Source organism: Peromyscus californicus, unplaced genomic scaffold, assembly GCF_007827085.1.
Source record: "Peromyscus californicus insignis strain IS unplaced genomic scaffold, ASM782708v3 Scaffold_21__1_contigs__length_65335640, whole genome shotgun sequence".
Taxonomy (NCBI): Eukaryota; Metazoa; Chordata; class Mammalia; order Rodentia; family Cricetidae; genus Peromyscus; species Peromyscus californicus.
In genome coordinates, this window is record NW_026294514.1 from 7,803,352 (window position 1) to 7,820,557 (window position 17,206).

At 43.4% G+C, this 17,206-nt stretch overlaps 1 protein-coding gene across 1 annotated transcript in view; it reads right to left on the minus strand.

The window, feature by feature from the left end:
- Stk17b (serine/threonine kinase 17b) overlaps window positions 1-7,078 on the minus strand; it is a 31,796-nt gene extending 24,718 nt beyond the window's left edge. The window contains exon 1 of the mRNA XM_052749445.1: window positions 6,927-7,078. The gene's annotated coding sequence lies outside the window, so the exon portion shown is untranslated. The remainder of the gene's footprint in view (window positions 1-6,926) is intronic.
- Between the last annotated feature and the right edge of the window lie 10,128 nt (window positions 7,079-17,206).

Genomic DNA, 17,206 nt, shown 5'->3' on the forward strand with positions numbered 1-17,206 from the left:
TCCTATCTCTCGAATGCTGGGATTATAGGCCTGTGCATCACACCTGGTGCTCAGTTAACTTCTTCATACCTCCTTATTTCTGAAGACATTCAGTTTCACTGGTCACATTTTATAGTCTGAAAAATCAATGCAGATATCAATTTCTACATTTAGTCAGTTAGGGTAAGGCTCTTCTGTATCGCCTTTGGATTTTAGAATTTTGTACACTTAAAAGTTCATGCTTATGATTACACTTATTCTCAATTCTACAAATAGAGGGGGCAGGCCTCATCACTGATACAATTGGGCTATCTTCCCAACACTTCTCACCAACAAAAAACATGGCAATTAATCAGAGAGACAAGTTTATGAGTTTTCATTTTTCTTTCATACAGATTTTAGATTCTAGGATGTTTGCCTTTTATAGAAGCTAAAACTAATAAACATTTTATGAATAAGCATTTTCTACACTCAATTTTCAAGAGGCAATATGATCCTTTTAGGGCATCAAAGATTTATGTTCAATTAAGCATGATTTATAAGTTTAAAACACTGCAAAAACCTGGTGAATTCATAAACTCTGAAATCCACATATTAGTACACTCAGCAAAGTTGTACTTTCAAAGATTACTTTTTATCTCACTAAATATGAAAGTAAAGGCATAAAAGTTCATAACTAGTATGATAAATCAGTGCAAGAGCCATTGTTAGTCAGGTTTTTCAAGGCCTCAACATTTTCTTTGCATTTACATATAGCTGATAGTATTCATTACCCAAATCATAGGTTAGATCTCATGCAGAGACCCTGTACAACTTCAGGCTATATACTAAATAAAAACCAGTATACTGTTTAATGTTACATCAAAAAATACTTGGAGTTTTTGACCAAACTTGGTTTTAACTCTTACAAAATGAATAAGTAAGTAACTTTGAAATAAATGTTTTTCTCAGGAACATTTAGGAAGACAGAATAAGAACTGGGGGACAAGGAGAATGCTGGGAAATGCTGTCCTTTAGGCAAGAGATGGCTTTGCACACATCAACTCAGAGCTGCTATGGTTACCTGCACAAGATTAAGCCGTTAAAAATTTCAGCATGGAGGGGAGAAGGGAGATGCTCCCATGGCCCATTCCTGGCTGAGGAGCTATTACTAGTTGATGACTATCAGAAGAGAGAGAGGTACTTTTCTTTAGGAGTGTGGTCACTGATAGATTCCCCATGTTGATGACCTCATATCCATGCACATATATATGGGCAGCACTAACTGGACTTCGTGAGATTAAATAAATAAGTCCTGAAGTTAGAGGGAGATGTGATGGAGTTCTAAGAGAAGATGGAGGTGGGGAGTGGACATGGATATGATTAAGATACATTTTATACATGTATGAAATTTTCAAAGAATAATTCTACACACACACACACACACACACACACACACACACACACACACACACACTTGAGAAAAGTTCAACACTAGGATCCTTCAAGAGCCCAAACTGTGACATCCTAGTATACTTCTGAGAATTAAGTTTGGCCTGTTATATATGAGGAGGAAAGGAACTTAGTTTTCTTTTTCTTTCTTTAATGAAAGGAAGTGAAATGCATAATGATAGTCTAAACCAGATCTTACTGATCAGCCCAATTATATAAAGGACTTTACTAACTGGTCTTTGACATGCACTAACTTCATACCCTAATGAATCCTCTAACACTCAGATGAGCTGATGGCCATTATAATGGGTGAACACACCACAGGTACTTCCGTGACAATAGATGTAGCCAAAACAGTGTTGGGCAACTGTAGTTTTCCAAATACATTAAAGACACAGGTGGGTTTTGATGCTATGACTCATCTCATTATGGCGGTGTATCTCCTGGGACACAAGCTTTGCCTCAGAAGAAGACATTTCAGGAGACCAGACCATATCTACCTAAGCTAACATACCTGCACCGGAAGCTGTTTAAGGATCCACATAGCTTTCGTGCTTGCCTCCTTCTGTTTACTAACCACACTTAGAAGAGCTGTCAGTCCGGGTGTTCTCCTATTTCGGCTCCTCTAGCCAGTTCTGCCTATAGGGGAGCACCAATGTCACCTGTGTCTACCACAGTCCCCACAAACGGGGTACCCGCCATGTAATACACATGAGGGCTACCAATCACTTCTGTCTCTCCTTGTGTGTCCTAAACTTATCACCAAATTCTCACTTGTAATAAACAATCCATAGATCTTCTCTTCTACAATTCATAGACTTTATAGACAATTCTAAACAAGAATATAACATCTAAAATACACAAATTACCAATATATCTTACTCAATTTGAAATCACTTAATATTTTATCAGTCTATATCATTAAAAATATCTAAGGGACTTAGTAAATTTGTGTTTATAAACAATTATAGACACAGTGCCAGAAGGCGCAAACACGTGACAGAAGATACAGTAAGATTCCAATCACACACTAGTACGGTGCCTACTCTCTGCAGTTTTTTCATTAACTCCCATTACAGTAATTACAGTAAGAACTCAGACATGAATCAATGAAGGAAGAGAGGGAAGCGTTAGGTTTGATCTGTGCCTTGGCTGAATGGAGAGAGCAAGTATGATGAACACTAACCATCCTTTGAAACCTCTAACCAGCTCCACTGAAGTTATTCATTGAAATATTCATTTCAAGGTTACCAAATGAATGTAGAAATTACAGAACACAATCCTGAAAGCATTTAGAAATAAGTTGCCTGCTTTGATTCCTTTATTAGCCCTGGGAACTATAACTTAAAATCCTTTGTAGCATGACACTCAACGACCCTGAAGTTCAGTATACCCATGCTCTATTTCCTGTCATAATTCAATCTCCTATTTTATCTCCACTCTGCTTTACTTCTTTGCCTGAAACATCCTTTCTGCCTTTCCTTAAATGGCTACTTCTCATACATGCCCTGCCCCAGCAAGCTTGCCTAAAACCACAGGCTGACTAAATGCTTCAAACAGGAGGACTCTTGATATACTCCTTTACCTGAAAATTTAATGTTAGAGTGCAATCATATTTTGTGTCTAAAGGACACTTGAGCTAAGCAACTCAGCAGGATGTCCCAGTAAGAATTTAAAAATGTTTGAATAAAAGTCTATAAAAAATAAAACACAGCAAAATGTTGGTTTAGGTACATCTAAAGGGATTAGCTGAACTGAGATTCACCTTGAAACTGCAGCATCGAAGCTTTCAACACAGTCTCAGCTTATTTCAGCAGTTGGATAACTCAGAAATACTTAAAACTGTTCTTACAGAAATTCAGTTCAAAACAAGGTAGTCACATGACCCAGCAATGTGAATGAAATTATTTTTATCATCTATTGTAATGCAAGATTGAAAAACCATTTAGTCTGTACTTAGTAACTGCTTGCATGACAATAGACGACCACTTGTGTTTAGCTAACATAGATGTCAGAATCTATGTTAGCTAAGAACACCCGGAAAGCCACATTCTTGTCCTATCTGAAGACACAAATCTACATCTTCATGAACTAAATGTAAATAAAAATGGCGGGGAAGCAACTTCTCTCTTCTACGTGGGGCACCAATGAGACCAAGTTGTGTCTATGAAAAGATAAACTGAAGATTTACTTTTCTAGCACCCATAAAAAAGAACTTTCTGCCATGTTGAGGAGGAATCTGTTTTAGTGGCGGGGGCCCAGAAGACAGCACCGGCATTAACAGGTGATGACTTCCACGTGGTATGGATTGTACCCACAGTGTTGTACTGTTATGTCTGTTTTTAAATACTCAACAGCAAGCACAATTCAATAATTTAATCCCCTGAAAATCACAACAGGAAGCCAACTGATTCTAGGTCAACCACTGGGGTATAGTTTACACCAGGGTTACAGCTCCAGGCAAGGAACCCCAGCCTGACCCTGGGACAAGACAGTAAGGCCTGCTGCCACCTTTTCCCTCCTTCAGAAGAGAATAAATCCTGTAATTGTGAAGTCGGATGAGAAGATGTTGACAAACGGAAATAATGGTGGGTCAACAATCACACAGAGCTCGTCACTCATCAAATGGAAAATTGGGTTTCTGTTGTAAAATGAATTACCATACCGTTTACTAACAGCGCCACCAAAGCACTGTTTGTTCAGTAACTATTACAATGTAAAATGAATCTAGTCCTTAAAGGATTAAAAAGACTTGCCACTTCAGCATTAAAATTTCTCAGTGCTTAAGTATGTCCTCTTTTGTACTAGTTGGAAAGAGCAAGGGGATCGATCAATCAAAACACACTATGTATAAATATTTGAGTACTCATTTACATGTACAGAATAAGTATGAATTAAATGCTTGAGAAAAGGATAAATGGTAATTTAATGAAGTATGTGCTCAAAGTTGCAACTTTTATCACAACAAAATCATATAAAAATATACACTTGTAACTTAATTGAAAAGAGTTTCTCTGCTTGGAATCCAGTGCCAAAAAAACAAAACAAAACAAAAACAAAAAACAAAAAACCCACCAATCTTTTTCTAGTAGTCTGGTACAGAAAATATAAACTATGTATGGTTGCATACACAGCTCTTTATGTAGAGTGCCAACTTTACATGCATGAAGCCACAGGTTCAATCCCCAACACTTCCATATAAATGAACAGACAATCAAAACTGAGCTGGTATGGTGTGTAAGCCTTTAATCTCAGCACTTGGGAGGCAAAGCCAGGCAGTTCTACTGAGTGATACTGTCTCAAAAAGCAAAAATCTTTCACAGCTGGTTGGTAAGGCTTGGGGTACGGCTCAGCAACAGAGCCAATGTCAAGACGCAGGGAGCAGGAACTTTAGACACAAGAAATACACATTATAATGCATTATATTTTAGGAAATACATTTATCCTTAGATAAAGTGAAAAAAATTTGTAATTGATTTCCTTGATCTGTAAGTTTTAAATTGAGTCTCTAAAATTAAAACTGTGATATTTTGACACAGAAATCCTCCTTTGTAATTATCAAATTGCTACAAAACAAAGCGGTGAAACATGTTTGTATGTTCACTTAATACCAGGAAGTTGTTCACTGTTAGTGCAAACTTTTATTTTTTTCCCTTCGAGACAAGGTTTCTCTGTGTAGCCCTGGCTATCCTGAAACTAGCTCTGTAGACCAGGCTGGCCTCGAACTCAGGGAGATAGGCCTGCTTCTGCTTCCTGAGTGCTGGGATTAAAAGCATTCACCACCACTGCCTGGCTGTCAGTACAAACTTAAAAATGAAATTAATTAAAAATATCTGCCATTAAATGCCTGCATTTTTTTATAGATGTTATTCACATTGATTAATGAAGTCTCTACTAAAATGCCACTTCCACCTTAACCAAATTGTAATTTCCCTTTTTCTTAATTTTTTATTACATGCAAGTGGAGAGGTCAGTGAGAGTAGGTTCTCTCTTTCTACCATGTAGGTCCTGGAAAATCAGGATTTGGGTTGGTGACAAGCACCTTTCCGGCAGAGCCATCTCCCCGACCTAGAACTGTAATATATTACTTAAAAATCCCAGAGAGCCGGGCGGTGGTGGCGCACGCCTTTAATCCCAGCACTCGGGAGGCAGAGCCAGGTGGATCTCTGTGAGTTCGAGGCCAGCCTGGTCTACAGAGCGAGTTCCAGGAAAGGCGCAAACCTACACAGAGAAACCCTGTCTCGAAAAACAAAACAAAACAAAATAAAAAAAAAAAAATCCAAGAGAAACTGTCACCATTCTATCCACACACAAAAAAGACTTCCAAATTATTACAGAAATGTTATATTTCTAATTTGAACACACTGTCATGTAAGTAAATGCACTTTAATAGTAAACCTTCATTTTAGAAAATTATCTAAAATGTGTGTATACCTCAAAAAATGAACAATTCCTTGAACTATTAAAACTATAAAAAAAAAAACCCTAAATTAATATCAGAAAAGGATTGGGAAAGAAGACAGGTCTAAAACTTGGTCACTCGCTTTTTGAAATATACACAATTTTAAGGCAACGTGATTCAATTTTTTATGAAACTGTTGAAGACCATGTCTGGGCATCTCCCCCGTCATGACTGTATGTACAACGCAGAACCAATTGAGAAAGTGAGTTTATATCTCTCTGTAATAAAACTGTGCTCCTTAGTTCAAAATTCCATGTTTCGTACGCCTCCACTTGCCGAGTTATCACGGCAGACCTTGCCGCCCAAGGCACAGTCTCTCTTCCTAGACCTGCAAACTTTAAAAAGTCCACCGCGGATCAAACCTGCCAGCAAGGTTCGGCGTTATCGGGACCACGGAGGTAAACATGACGTCAACCCAGCACACCACGGTGGCGCATGTCATCCCCAGACCTAATGTTTGAGTAGGATTGAAAATCACCAGGCTTTCGGACGTCTTTCTTAATTCCAACTTGCAAAGCTGAAGCCAGCGCGCCTCCAGTCCCAACCCAAGCCGCACAGATCCCAGCCACGGGCCGGCCGGGGAAGTTTCTTACAACTTTGCTCCACTCCTCTCTCTGCGGAGAGGGGAGCCAGCCGAAGCGCTTTTTCCCACGCTAAGGCCGGGCCAGGATAAAGGTCCCAACCGCGGCCGCCACGATGTGGCTCTCTCTAGTCTGGAGGATGGGTCCCCAGCACAGAGGGCTTCTCCCCACGCCGGGGCTGACAGCGGCCCACGCGATGGCCCGCAAAGTTTCCCCGGAGACGGCGGGCTTGGGCGCGTCCGCTCGCCGGGACAGTGCAGGCGTCCGCGTCCACGGCCCGCGAGCCCGCCCGGGAGCCACACGCCACGCGTGCAGGCGATCGGGCCAGGCCACGCTCCGGGACGCCGGCCCCCGGGGCTCCCCGCCGTGTCCCCGCGCCCCGCACCCCCGACGCCGGCGGACCGCTCTCGGCCGCGGCTCCGCGCCGCCGCAGGCTCTGCCCTCCGACGGGGGCCGCGGCTACTCAGGCTCACCTCGCTCGCTACACGCTTCCCCCACAGCGGCTGGTCGCCGTCAGCCAGGCCCCTGGGGTGAGGCGACTCCCGGCGGCGACCGCACAGACGCCGACCGACCGACCGACCGACCGGCGGGCGCTTCTTACAGTTGAGGTTTGAAAAGTGCAGCCGCGTCCGGGGCGCAGGACTTGGACAGGCTCCGCCTCCTCGGGCCGAAGAGCCAATCGCAGCGCGCGCGGAGGGTGGGGTTGTCACGTGGGGGGGCGGGGCGGGGCGCCGGCCGGCCGCGCGTGCTGGGGGCGGGGCCGCTGGGCGGGGCCTGGGCGGGGCGCCTGGTGCAGGAAGGCTAGGCTGCTGGCAGTCAAGGACTGGAGAGGAGGCGGGGCCTCAGCGAGGAAGTGGGCGGGGCGCCTGGTGACTGAAGCCTTGGCTGCTGGCAGTCTAGGCCTGGAGGGGGCGGAGCCGCAGCGGGGAAGTGGGCGGGGCCTGGGCGGGGCCTGGGCGGGGCGCCTGGTGCAGGAAGGCTAGGATGCTGGCAATCTAGGACTGGAGAGGGGGCGGGATGTGGCCCGGCGGGACGTTTCCCACCTACACGGATCTCCAGAGGTGTGAGTACTGGGACTCCAGAGAGGAAAGAAGTCAGAGACGTCCCTGCTGTTTTCCTTTGTGACGACCGAAGTCCCATATTTTAAGTCTTCATCTTCCTTACCACCTGAACCTACCCTACAGGGATTCCAGTTTGCTACAGGTTCGGGAGTAGTTCTTGGAACAGTAAACACGACTCAGGGATTTACAGAGATCCTGGTATCCACTGCTGAGTGTCCTGAGACACTGGCTCAAGGCACTGTAGGAGAGTCCGAAGATGAACTAATTGCTTAGTTTACTGAGCTAAGGGAAAGGATGAAAACCTGTATCCACTCAACACGCATTGCTAACTTTATTTTTTAATTTTTTGGGGGGGGGGCAATGTTAGAGTCCAGAGAACCCTAGAGCCTTTCTTATGCTAAGCAAGGGCTCCACCACTGACTTCCATCCCCAGCTCCCAGGATCAGTTACTTCTTGAAGAGTTAAAAAAAAAAATTGAAAGTTCTGTGCTAGACACAGTGGGTTTATGTATGTATAAGATCCGGGGTTACTCATGTGTAGTACATACACATACAATCTAAGATTGGTGGAAAAGTATAGTTTTAGTAGGTGTGAAAACTATTGGGGAAAGATACTGTGAGTGGAATCCTCTTGCTTTTAAAAGATCTTAGCAACATTTTTAAGGGGAGCCGTTCTTCCTCTGTCACATTTAACCAAGATTTCCCCAAGCCATCGTTTGCTTTTAAAAGAATCACAGCCATTTCATGAAGTCCGCCCGTTGTTACTGACAGGTCTCGATGTAACATACTGATTGTCTGAGCTGTTCTGTCTGTTCGTCAAACAGAAATTGCATCTTTCCAGGGAAGCCAAAGATTAGGTTGGAAACAAAGTCACACACTTCAATAGATTTGTCAGGAGTCCACCTGACAAATTGACAAAACCAATGAGACTGTTTCCACATTTTCTTTCAGGAAACACCAGCTGCCTCCCAAAGTCTCAGCATGGAGCCAGTACCCTCTCGGGGTTCCTTGTAGTTTTTGGTGTATACATGTATCTAACTGTACCCTTTTCATTTCAACAATTTTTGGGTTGCCAGCTTTTGTGTGTGGAGGGGTGTGTTTGTGTGTTTATGTGGAGTTGTGTACATCTGTGTACGTGCATGTGAAGGCCAGGAGTCTCCTCATTGGCTCTCTACCTTACTTTTGAGATAGTCTCTCCCTGAACCTGTAGTTCACCAATTCAGCGAGGCCAGCTGACCAGTAGTGAGCTCTGGGCAGCCATCCACCTGTCTCCACTTCCCCAGCACTGGGATTACAGGGGACAGGTTCAGGCACCGTGGTGTCCAGCTTTTTTGACATGGGGATCTGCGCTGAGGCCCTTGTGGTTCCAGAGAAGGCTGCAGGTGCTGCGCCCCCCCCCCCCCCCCCACACACCTGGAGCTGGAGTTAGATATGGTAAGCTACCCCAGTGTGGGTACTGGAAACGGAACTCTGGCGTTCTACAAGTGCTCTTAACCACTGAGTCACTTCCCTACCGCCACCACCCGCTCCTCACCAGCTTGGAAGCAGCCTTCTTCCATTTCTGAACTGTCCACAGGTTGCCTTCTCCAGCAATCAGAACTCTTCACTGAGCTGTGCTCTGTGCTTCTGGTCACCCTGTGCTCACTGGTGCATGGATGTGACCCGTGTGTTACTCTCGTGCTCCTGTCCCAGATTCATGTCTGTTGTTGTGCTAAAAATACCCCGACAACTGCCCTAAGCAACTTACAGAATAAAGAGGTTTACTTCCCTTACAATCCCAGCTGCAGCTCATCATCCTGGGGAAGTCAAGGCAGGACACTTCAAACAGCTAGTTACATCACACTCGCTATCAAGAGCAGAAAGACCCCAGTGCACACTTGGCCTGGTTGCTTGTGCTCAGCTCCGTTTCTCTACTGTTGAGCAGTTTAGGAGCCCTTGCCTAGGGAATAGTGCTGCCCACAGTGGCCTGGTCTTCCCACTCCAGTTATTAATTAAGGTAATCCCACAGGCACGTCCACTGGTCAATCCAGTGTAGACAATCTCTCATTAACTTCTCAGGGGTTCTAGGTCAAATTAACAAACCTAACCATTACAGATCCATAGCCCTGTACCTGATGCTAGGCTTACGCTCTTCCACAGACATTCAGCTACATTTGCTTGGTCTCTGCTACTGTGATTCAAGTAACAAGGAGTATCTTATTCCAAGGAGGACGCTGTAACCACCTGTGGCCTCTCAAGAAAATTGGGCATTCAGAGCACTCAGTAGTGTGATGGACACTCTGTTGTCATTGCCTCTGCCCGGTTTATTGAGCGGATACCCTGGAACACCTCTAACCAGGCCTGGTGGTGGTTCTAGACTGATTGGGTTCTCCCAGTTCATTTGCACCTTATATGAGCATCAAAATAGGACTGGATTTGGAGATGTGACCTTTGAATGGGCAGTTAAAGTAAGACGAGGTCACATAAGATGACCTTAATACAGTATGACTGGTGTCCTGATTAGAAGAGATTTACTCACAGCACAGACCTAGGGGCAGCCATGTAAAGACACTATAAGAAGGTAGCCATCCGTGACCCAGTGGAGACCCCTCAGAAGACCCTCCATCTGACACCTTGACCCGAGGCTGCAGTGTGTAGGAAGGGCGGCTTCTGGTGTTTAAGCTACTCACCTTGGTGTCTGTCAGGGCAGCCCTTAGACATCAACACAGTCGTCCTCTCTAACTGCTCCGGCTTAGGACTCATGTGCTGACTAGGAGCAGGTGGCCCTTCTGTTCACTCCAGTTAATCGTGCCCATGTCCAGAATGTTCATTTATCTGCTTTGATCATGCCACTGTGTCCACCATAAGAGGAAAAGTGACCTTCCTCAGTCCAATGTGGCCAACCATCACATATTGACCAGAGAAAGTAATTCTCCCTGATCTCACGTTTAGTACCTGCAGAGGGAGAGGAGGGTAGTGTTCGACACAGAGAAGGCTGCCAACTTCTGCCACATCCTCCTTAAAAGAATACCCAGAATGCCTATCATATATGTGTGTGTGTGTGTATCTATATATAGATATAGATATATCCTTATATATTAAGGACCTAGAGTTCAATCCACGTGGCAAGAGGAAAAATAAAAACACTCTTAACGGTTGTCTTAATTGGATTTTCTATTGCTGTGATAAAATGTCATGATCAGAAGCAACTTGGGGAGGAAAGGGTTTATTTCATCTTACTTACACTTCCATATCATAGTCCATCATGGAAGGAAGTCGGGGCAGGAATCAAGGTAGGAACCCACAGGCAGGGGCTGATGGAGAAGCCATTGAGGCATGCTTCTTATTGGCCTCCTCTCTCACAGCTTGCTCAGCTTGCTCTCTTATAGCACCCAGGACCCCTGCCCAGGGGTGGGACCACCCAAGGTGAGCTGAGCCCTCCCACATCGACCATCAATCAAGGAATGTACCATAGGCCAGTCTGGTGGAAGCATTTTCTCAATTGAGGTTCCCTCTTCCAGAATGACTCTAGTGATTCTTGTGTCAAAAGGACATGGAACTAGCCAGCACATCCATCCACAGCCAAATAGTCTGGACATTTATGGCCAAACTGAAGGCAGCCAGACAAATGAGGAGTCAACCACTTCTGTAGAGGTGTGGCATAAACTTCCGCCCAACAGAGGAACTCAGACTGCATGGAGATCAGGCCTCCGAACACATACTCTGAGGGCACGGATGTCACTTTCAGATGTCAGGTGAAGACATCAGAGCGCTTTTAATCCACGGGACTTACGCACATCACGAATGTGAAAGCCCCTCAAACCGCAGATACTGATCCAGATCTCCTGACTCGCCTAGACCCTGTTAGCAAAAGTAACTGGGGCAAGTCTTTCCAGCGAAGAACAGTGACTCAGGATGAGTCAGGCTTCCTCAAACGACGACGACACAATTCATGACGGAGTGGGGCCATTATGCCAATCCAACCACCCACTACAGTTTACAGGGGAGGCCTTACAGATCCATGGGAGAGAAATACCAGGCACATTAGTCATTCTGAGTGTTCCAATCGCCATATTTAAAAAATAAGCTCAGTCGATTTTGATACTCCATTTTTTTTTTTTAACTTAGTATATCTAAAGTATTGACATTTCAACGTGGAGTGAATTTTTGGGATATTTTGCTTCCTTTTTATAGTATCTTTACTTTACATTCAATAGCACTTTCCAGTTCAACCATTAAATGTGTTTACAGCTCACAATATTTGCCACGGAATAGAACAGATTCACATGTCTAAGTTATTTTGAGTATATTAATTTTTAAAATAAATGACCATAGTATCCACTTCTTACTTAAACTTAAGTAAAGAGAGATAAAATGAAAGTTCAGTCACACTGGCCACATTTCAAGTGCTGTATAGACACATGTTGGTGGCTGCTTTCCTACCTAGGTCTACAAAGCTGGAAGTGTGCTTTTAGTGGTTCTCAATCTCACCTTGTCTAATTCGGTGCTAGAGATAATACAAGGGTTCAGTAAGTCACAGTAGCAGAAAAATTGGAATTTCAGATATCATAAAGTTCAACAGCCCAATTTCCTTGGTTTAGAAAGAAAAAAAAATAAAATGGACCAAGAGAAGGCATGGGCTTGAAAAGGATCACAAACCTAAACTCATCATTAGTGCATATCTGAACTCATTTTTAAGAAATATTTTTGTCTCTTTTTATTTATGCTGCATTTTTCAATCCTGAAGCTCACATGCAGGGCCTTGTGCACGCACTGTATCATCAAGTGGTCTAGCCTGGGTCCTGTGTCTCCTGCTTCTTAATCTCCAGATAGTTTGTTATTTTGTATATGTCACATATACACTTCAGGAGAAAAAAAAAAAACATCAAATTTGTTTGGACAATTGACCAAATGCTGTGGACAAAGGAAAGCAATGCATATCCTAAATGCATTGGTACCCGCTCACACTGTAGTTTGAGGCTTGGGTGGCTGAACCTTGCAGGGCTCCTTACCTCAGCCTGTCTATCACTGTTTCCTCTTCTGGGAGTCACCTGACTGAACATGCATCCCACCCACCCCCAGAGCATCCGGCCACATTTTTCTCTCTGCAGCTGTCATTTCCCAGCTGTGTGTGGGCCACACTTTGTTTAAGGCTGTGCTTCAGAGACTCCTTCTATTTGCAAACCAAAGTACTCAGTACTTAGCAGCAGAGCAGTAAAAGAGCTGCCACCCCAGCCTCGAATACCCGGGACCCTGTGAGGAGGGTGAGAAAGAGAAAGGATGTATACATGACATGGTTCGGGGTGTGGTGTCATCTGCCAGTTCCTTGTGTGACTTTGGAAAGTCTTCGGTTTTCTTGTTATTAAAATGGAAATAAAAGGAACAGCTACCTCTCTAAGATTTAGATGTGATAATGAGTACCAAACAATGCCAGACAAGATTAAACATGGCTCACATCACCTGATAGAGTTTTCAGAGGTCTGGAGGCTTCTTGCAGAGAAGGGCCATATTTGCCTGGTCATTACTGCACCCGTGACTGTCAAATGCTGGAGACGAAGAAGGTGCAACAGAAGTATGCATCTAATAGCCACGAGAGATCACTAGTGGGAAGAACGCACAGTGAAGGAAGTCTCTGGAAGGGAAGGGGCGAAGGAGAGGGTTGCTTTCAGTGTTTGCCTGGCTCATGCATGAGCTCTAACCTCAGTAGATGGTGAAGTCGGGGGGCTATGTGAGATAAAGGAATTAGACACGAGGATTTCAGGGACGCAGATATGGGTGGATCAAAGCAGTAATTGCGGGTGTAGACGGTTATCAATTTGATTTGAGAGGCTAGACCATCCCACCAGCCCTCCCCAGCAGGTCTCCTTCCATTTCACTTTCCCAAGAGACTTCCTCTACTAACGCATGTGTTGGCATATAGAGTGGGAAGAAATACCTAAGCTTCCTTCACTGTGTTTATATACAACAGGCAGTGGCGGGTAGAGCTGGGGCCGAGCTACCTTTTAACCAACTTCCTTTTTAGGCGTGATCACTGTCTCATCTGGTTTAAGGTCGTGTCACAAGCAATGAGAAAGGCACTCTACTCACTGAGTCCCTCAGTGCCGTTGTCATGGTGGCTCTGGCATGACGGATATCCAAATCTTTTTCAATGGTGCGTTCTACTCTGAGACAGAGAGAGCAGCAGTTCATAACGTTATTTTTATAGAAAGAGAAATAAGTCCAGACATGTCCAGCAGCCCTTTAAAGGTCACAGTTTACGGGAAAGTAGCTCTCTAATTTACAAGTTGGGAGACCTTGAGCAAGATAGAAAATTTCTGTACCTCTATATTTTCATCTGTAAAATGGAGATAATAATATACTTGCCCCACAATGTAAATAACAACAACTCACAAATAATGAGGCTGCCAATTCTAAATGTGTGTAGCCTGTGTTAATTCAGTGAACCACTCAGACAATCTCATGAATTAAAGTGCTATACTTTCCTTCTTTGAAGACAAAGAACTTGAATATTCTGTTCTACCCACATAATTGAAGTAGTAATACATGAATCCAGGGTTCAAATCCATCTCCACTGCACAGCCTTTTTCTACGGGTATCGGCTAACTGGAGCTACAAACACAGAAGCACAGTTCCTCGGGTGTTTAACTCTCCTTAGTGTTGTGAGTGTAGCTGGTCTAATAGGTGTAAAACCCCAGGTTCAGTCTCCACCACTACAAATAAATAATTCACAAGTATCCCTGGAGTTCCCGCTCTTCTCATACTTTGGTTTCCTCACACCTACCCTTCTCAAATTGCTTCATTACTAAAATAATGTTGCAGCAATATAAAAATGCAAGAAATAGAGGTTAGAATATTCCCTGTGGCAGTGAGTCAGACACATCTGTGTGAACTCATGGTTATCTTCATGTAGATAGATGTTTACCTCTATAAATGTTCATTGATATGCACAGGCTTATAGTATGCACATACCTCTCCTTGGACTGTCCGCTAACAATGCCTAAAAATAATACACCCGAGAAGCAACTAGTATTCGGGTCTTGGCTTCTAATCCCATTCTCCAGTAAAAAGAGCCAAAGCTCCTTATGGACGTGGTTGGTTCTGTAGAGGACAATGGTGAACAGATGGGCCTAAGTTAGCATGTAGTCTAGAAAAGAAGTGTAGATAGACAAGTGCCGTCACACAGATGGAGTGTGTTCAAGGATGGGTCCACAAGCTAAGTGAAAGTGCTCTGAGTGGCCAAGACTGGGGAATGTTGAGCAACACATCCAAGTATAAGATACATATTTGTGAGTTGATATTAACTTAAATGAATAAATGAATCAATAAATGGGGGAAAAAAGCAATATCTTCCAGGCAGAAGGTGGAATGTAACTTGTCACTCTAGCTATGCTCTATCTGTCCATGACTTTCTTCCAGACATTCATGACGGAACAGAGAAGACAGTGCAGCATTACCAGTGGAGAAAAGTAATAACAGCACTTCAAGCCAGTAAGTATCAAAGTCAAGAACCCTGTGACGTCATGGTGATAACCTGTGTCCCTTACTACAACATGATGAGAACGAGCCTTTGCCTCTGGAGCCTTCCACCTTCAATGTCATAGCCCTGACTGGTGAGCATTCTGTAACATACCTGAATGATGATCCTCAGAACAGTTAAAGACATCAAAAATAAGGGACATCTGAAAAACAGTCACAGGGAAGGAGAATCCAAGAAGCTGTGAGGACTGAATTGAATATGATATCCTGCAAGGGATCCTGGAGTGGGAAAATGAGATTGGGAAAAACAAGAGAACCTGAATAAACAACATGCTGTAGCTAATAACCACAAGTTTGTATTAATGCACTAGATGTGATAAATGAACCCTGCCAGGGGAAATTGGTCACAAGCACACAGGACCTCTATCTTACATTTGCAATAATTCTAGAAATCTATATCTTTTAAAATTGCTTGTTTAAAATAACTTGTCTGCCATTTCTTAAGACATCCAAATATGAGAACTACAGTTTCAGAAATTAAAAATGGAAGTAACCAATCTCCAAGACTGAAGGAGAGAGTGGGAAAAAAAAGCCAATAAAAGAACCAATAGTCCAGCTCTTGGTTTTGTTATCTGTTCAAAACATGATCATTTTAATAACTTGGTGGAGACTTAATCCTGTCTACCTCTGTGCAAAAAAATATATGATAGGAATGAAGAAAGATACCCCAACAGTTGTGTGCTCCATTTAATAGATCTCATCTAATTTCAGTCACAAAGTGTATCTTCCACCTAGCTGCTTTAGAACTATGAAGAGACACCAAGACCTTTTCAGAGACACCACTGTCAAAACTGCTTTCAGAATGATTCTAACATGTTGATCTTTTTTCATTCTTAGTCTCTCAAGATATGGTGGAGCTTCCAGAGGCTGCAGGATATGCAATATTATAATAAGTTAACACAAAGTATCCACAAAAGACCACTGCTCGCTGTGAAGCCTTTTGCTTATCACTACCTTGTTTGAGATCATTGAGCCCTTTTCATAAAATATGCTACATACGCTAATATAGAATTGTTATTTTAAATGAATTCATGAATATTTTTAATATGTCTTTTCATTTCTAACATGGTGAGCACTGGTAGATATAACATATATAAAACAAAATCCTTTGAGGCCCTTAGTCATTTTTGAGAGTATAAAGTTTGAGAATCAAAAGGATGGAAAACCTCTGTTCTAATTACAGTGTTCTGTCAGGGGGAATAGTTCTCACTGCAGATCACCTTGAATCTTAACCTGTCCTGTGGTTAGAGAATTCCTCACCCACCCAGTCTGAAGGAAAGTAGTAGTGAAAGCGCCACATGTGTCCCAGCGTCCCCTGCGGCCTAAGCAGAGCTACCTTAGACTTATCAGCCGCACGTACTCATCTGAACTTTGAATCTGGAGCTACTCCCATAGGGCTATGACCAACTCTGAGAGGGCAGAAGGAGTGGCAGAAATATCAGCTCTCGGGAGCAAAGGTTCTGGAGGCAGCATCTATGTCCACTGTGAGTGGCATCCATGGTACAAGCTGCAGCTTGGAGTCCTGTGTCTGGGAGTGGCAGAATCTGTACTCACAACATCTGTAAACAGGACTTTGGATAGTGTTTATAGCTAATCCATCCTGACCCTGGCTCTCCTGTTCAGATCCCCCATGCTAATATTAAAATTTCACTCATCCAGAGGTGCTCCATTTTGTTGTGACTGAGAACTCTGACCAATCCTACAAACAGCTGTCATTACAGATCTTGATCCTGTTTATATCAATCAGCCTTTCTGCAATCCCATCAATAAACGATTAATTTTAAAAAGAAAAAACAAAATAAACACCCTTTAGCCCTTTGTCAGCCATGAAAAATTAAAAAAAAACTGCTTAAGCGAATTAAAACATTTACATTTTCAGAGTTGAAAAAAAAAATGCTGGCTCTCTACTCCCTCTACTCCAGCAGTGAACTTTTACCCAGACTTTGGAACCATGACCTAACTCTCAACCAGTAGACCAGTAAGATTTGCATTGTTACTTCTCAGCTATGCAGTTTCTATACACGAGCAAGAGGCTCTGAGGAGAGCAGCTGGTGACGCCATGCTGTGTGCTTAGTTCCTTAGAAATCATTTCAAGTACCTCTAGTCTTTCTGAGCCAATCAAAACAGAAATGTTTGAGAGCATCTCATTTTATAGAGTGCTTAAGAGCACCATGAGAA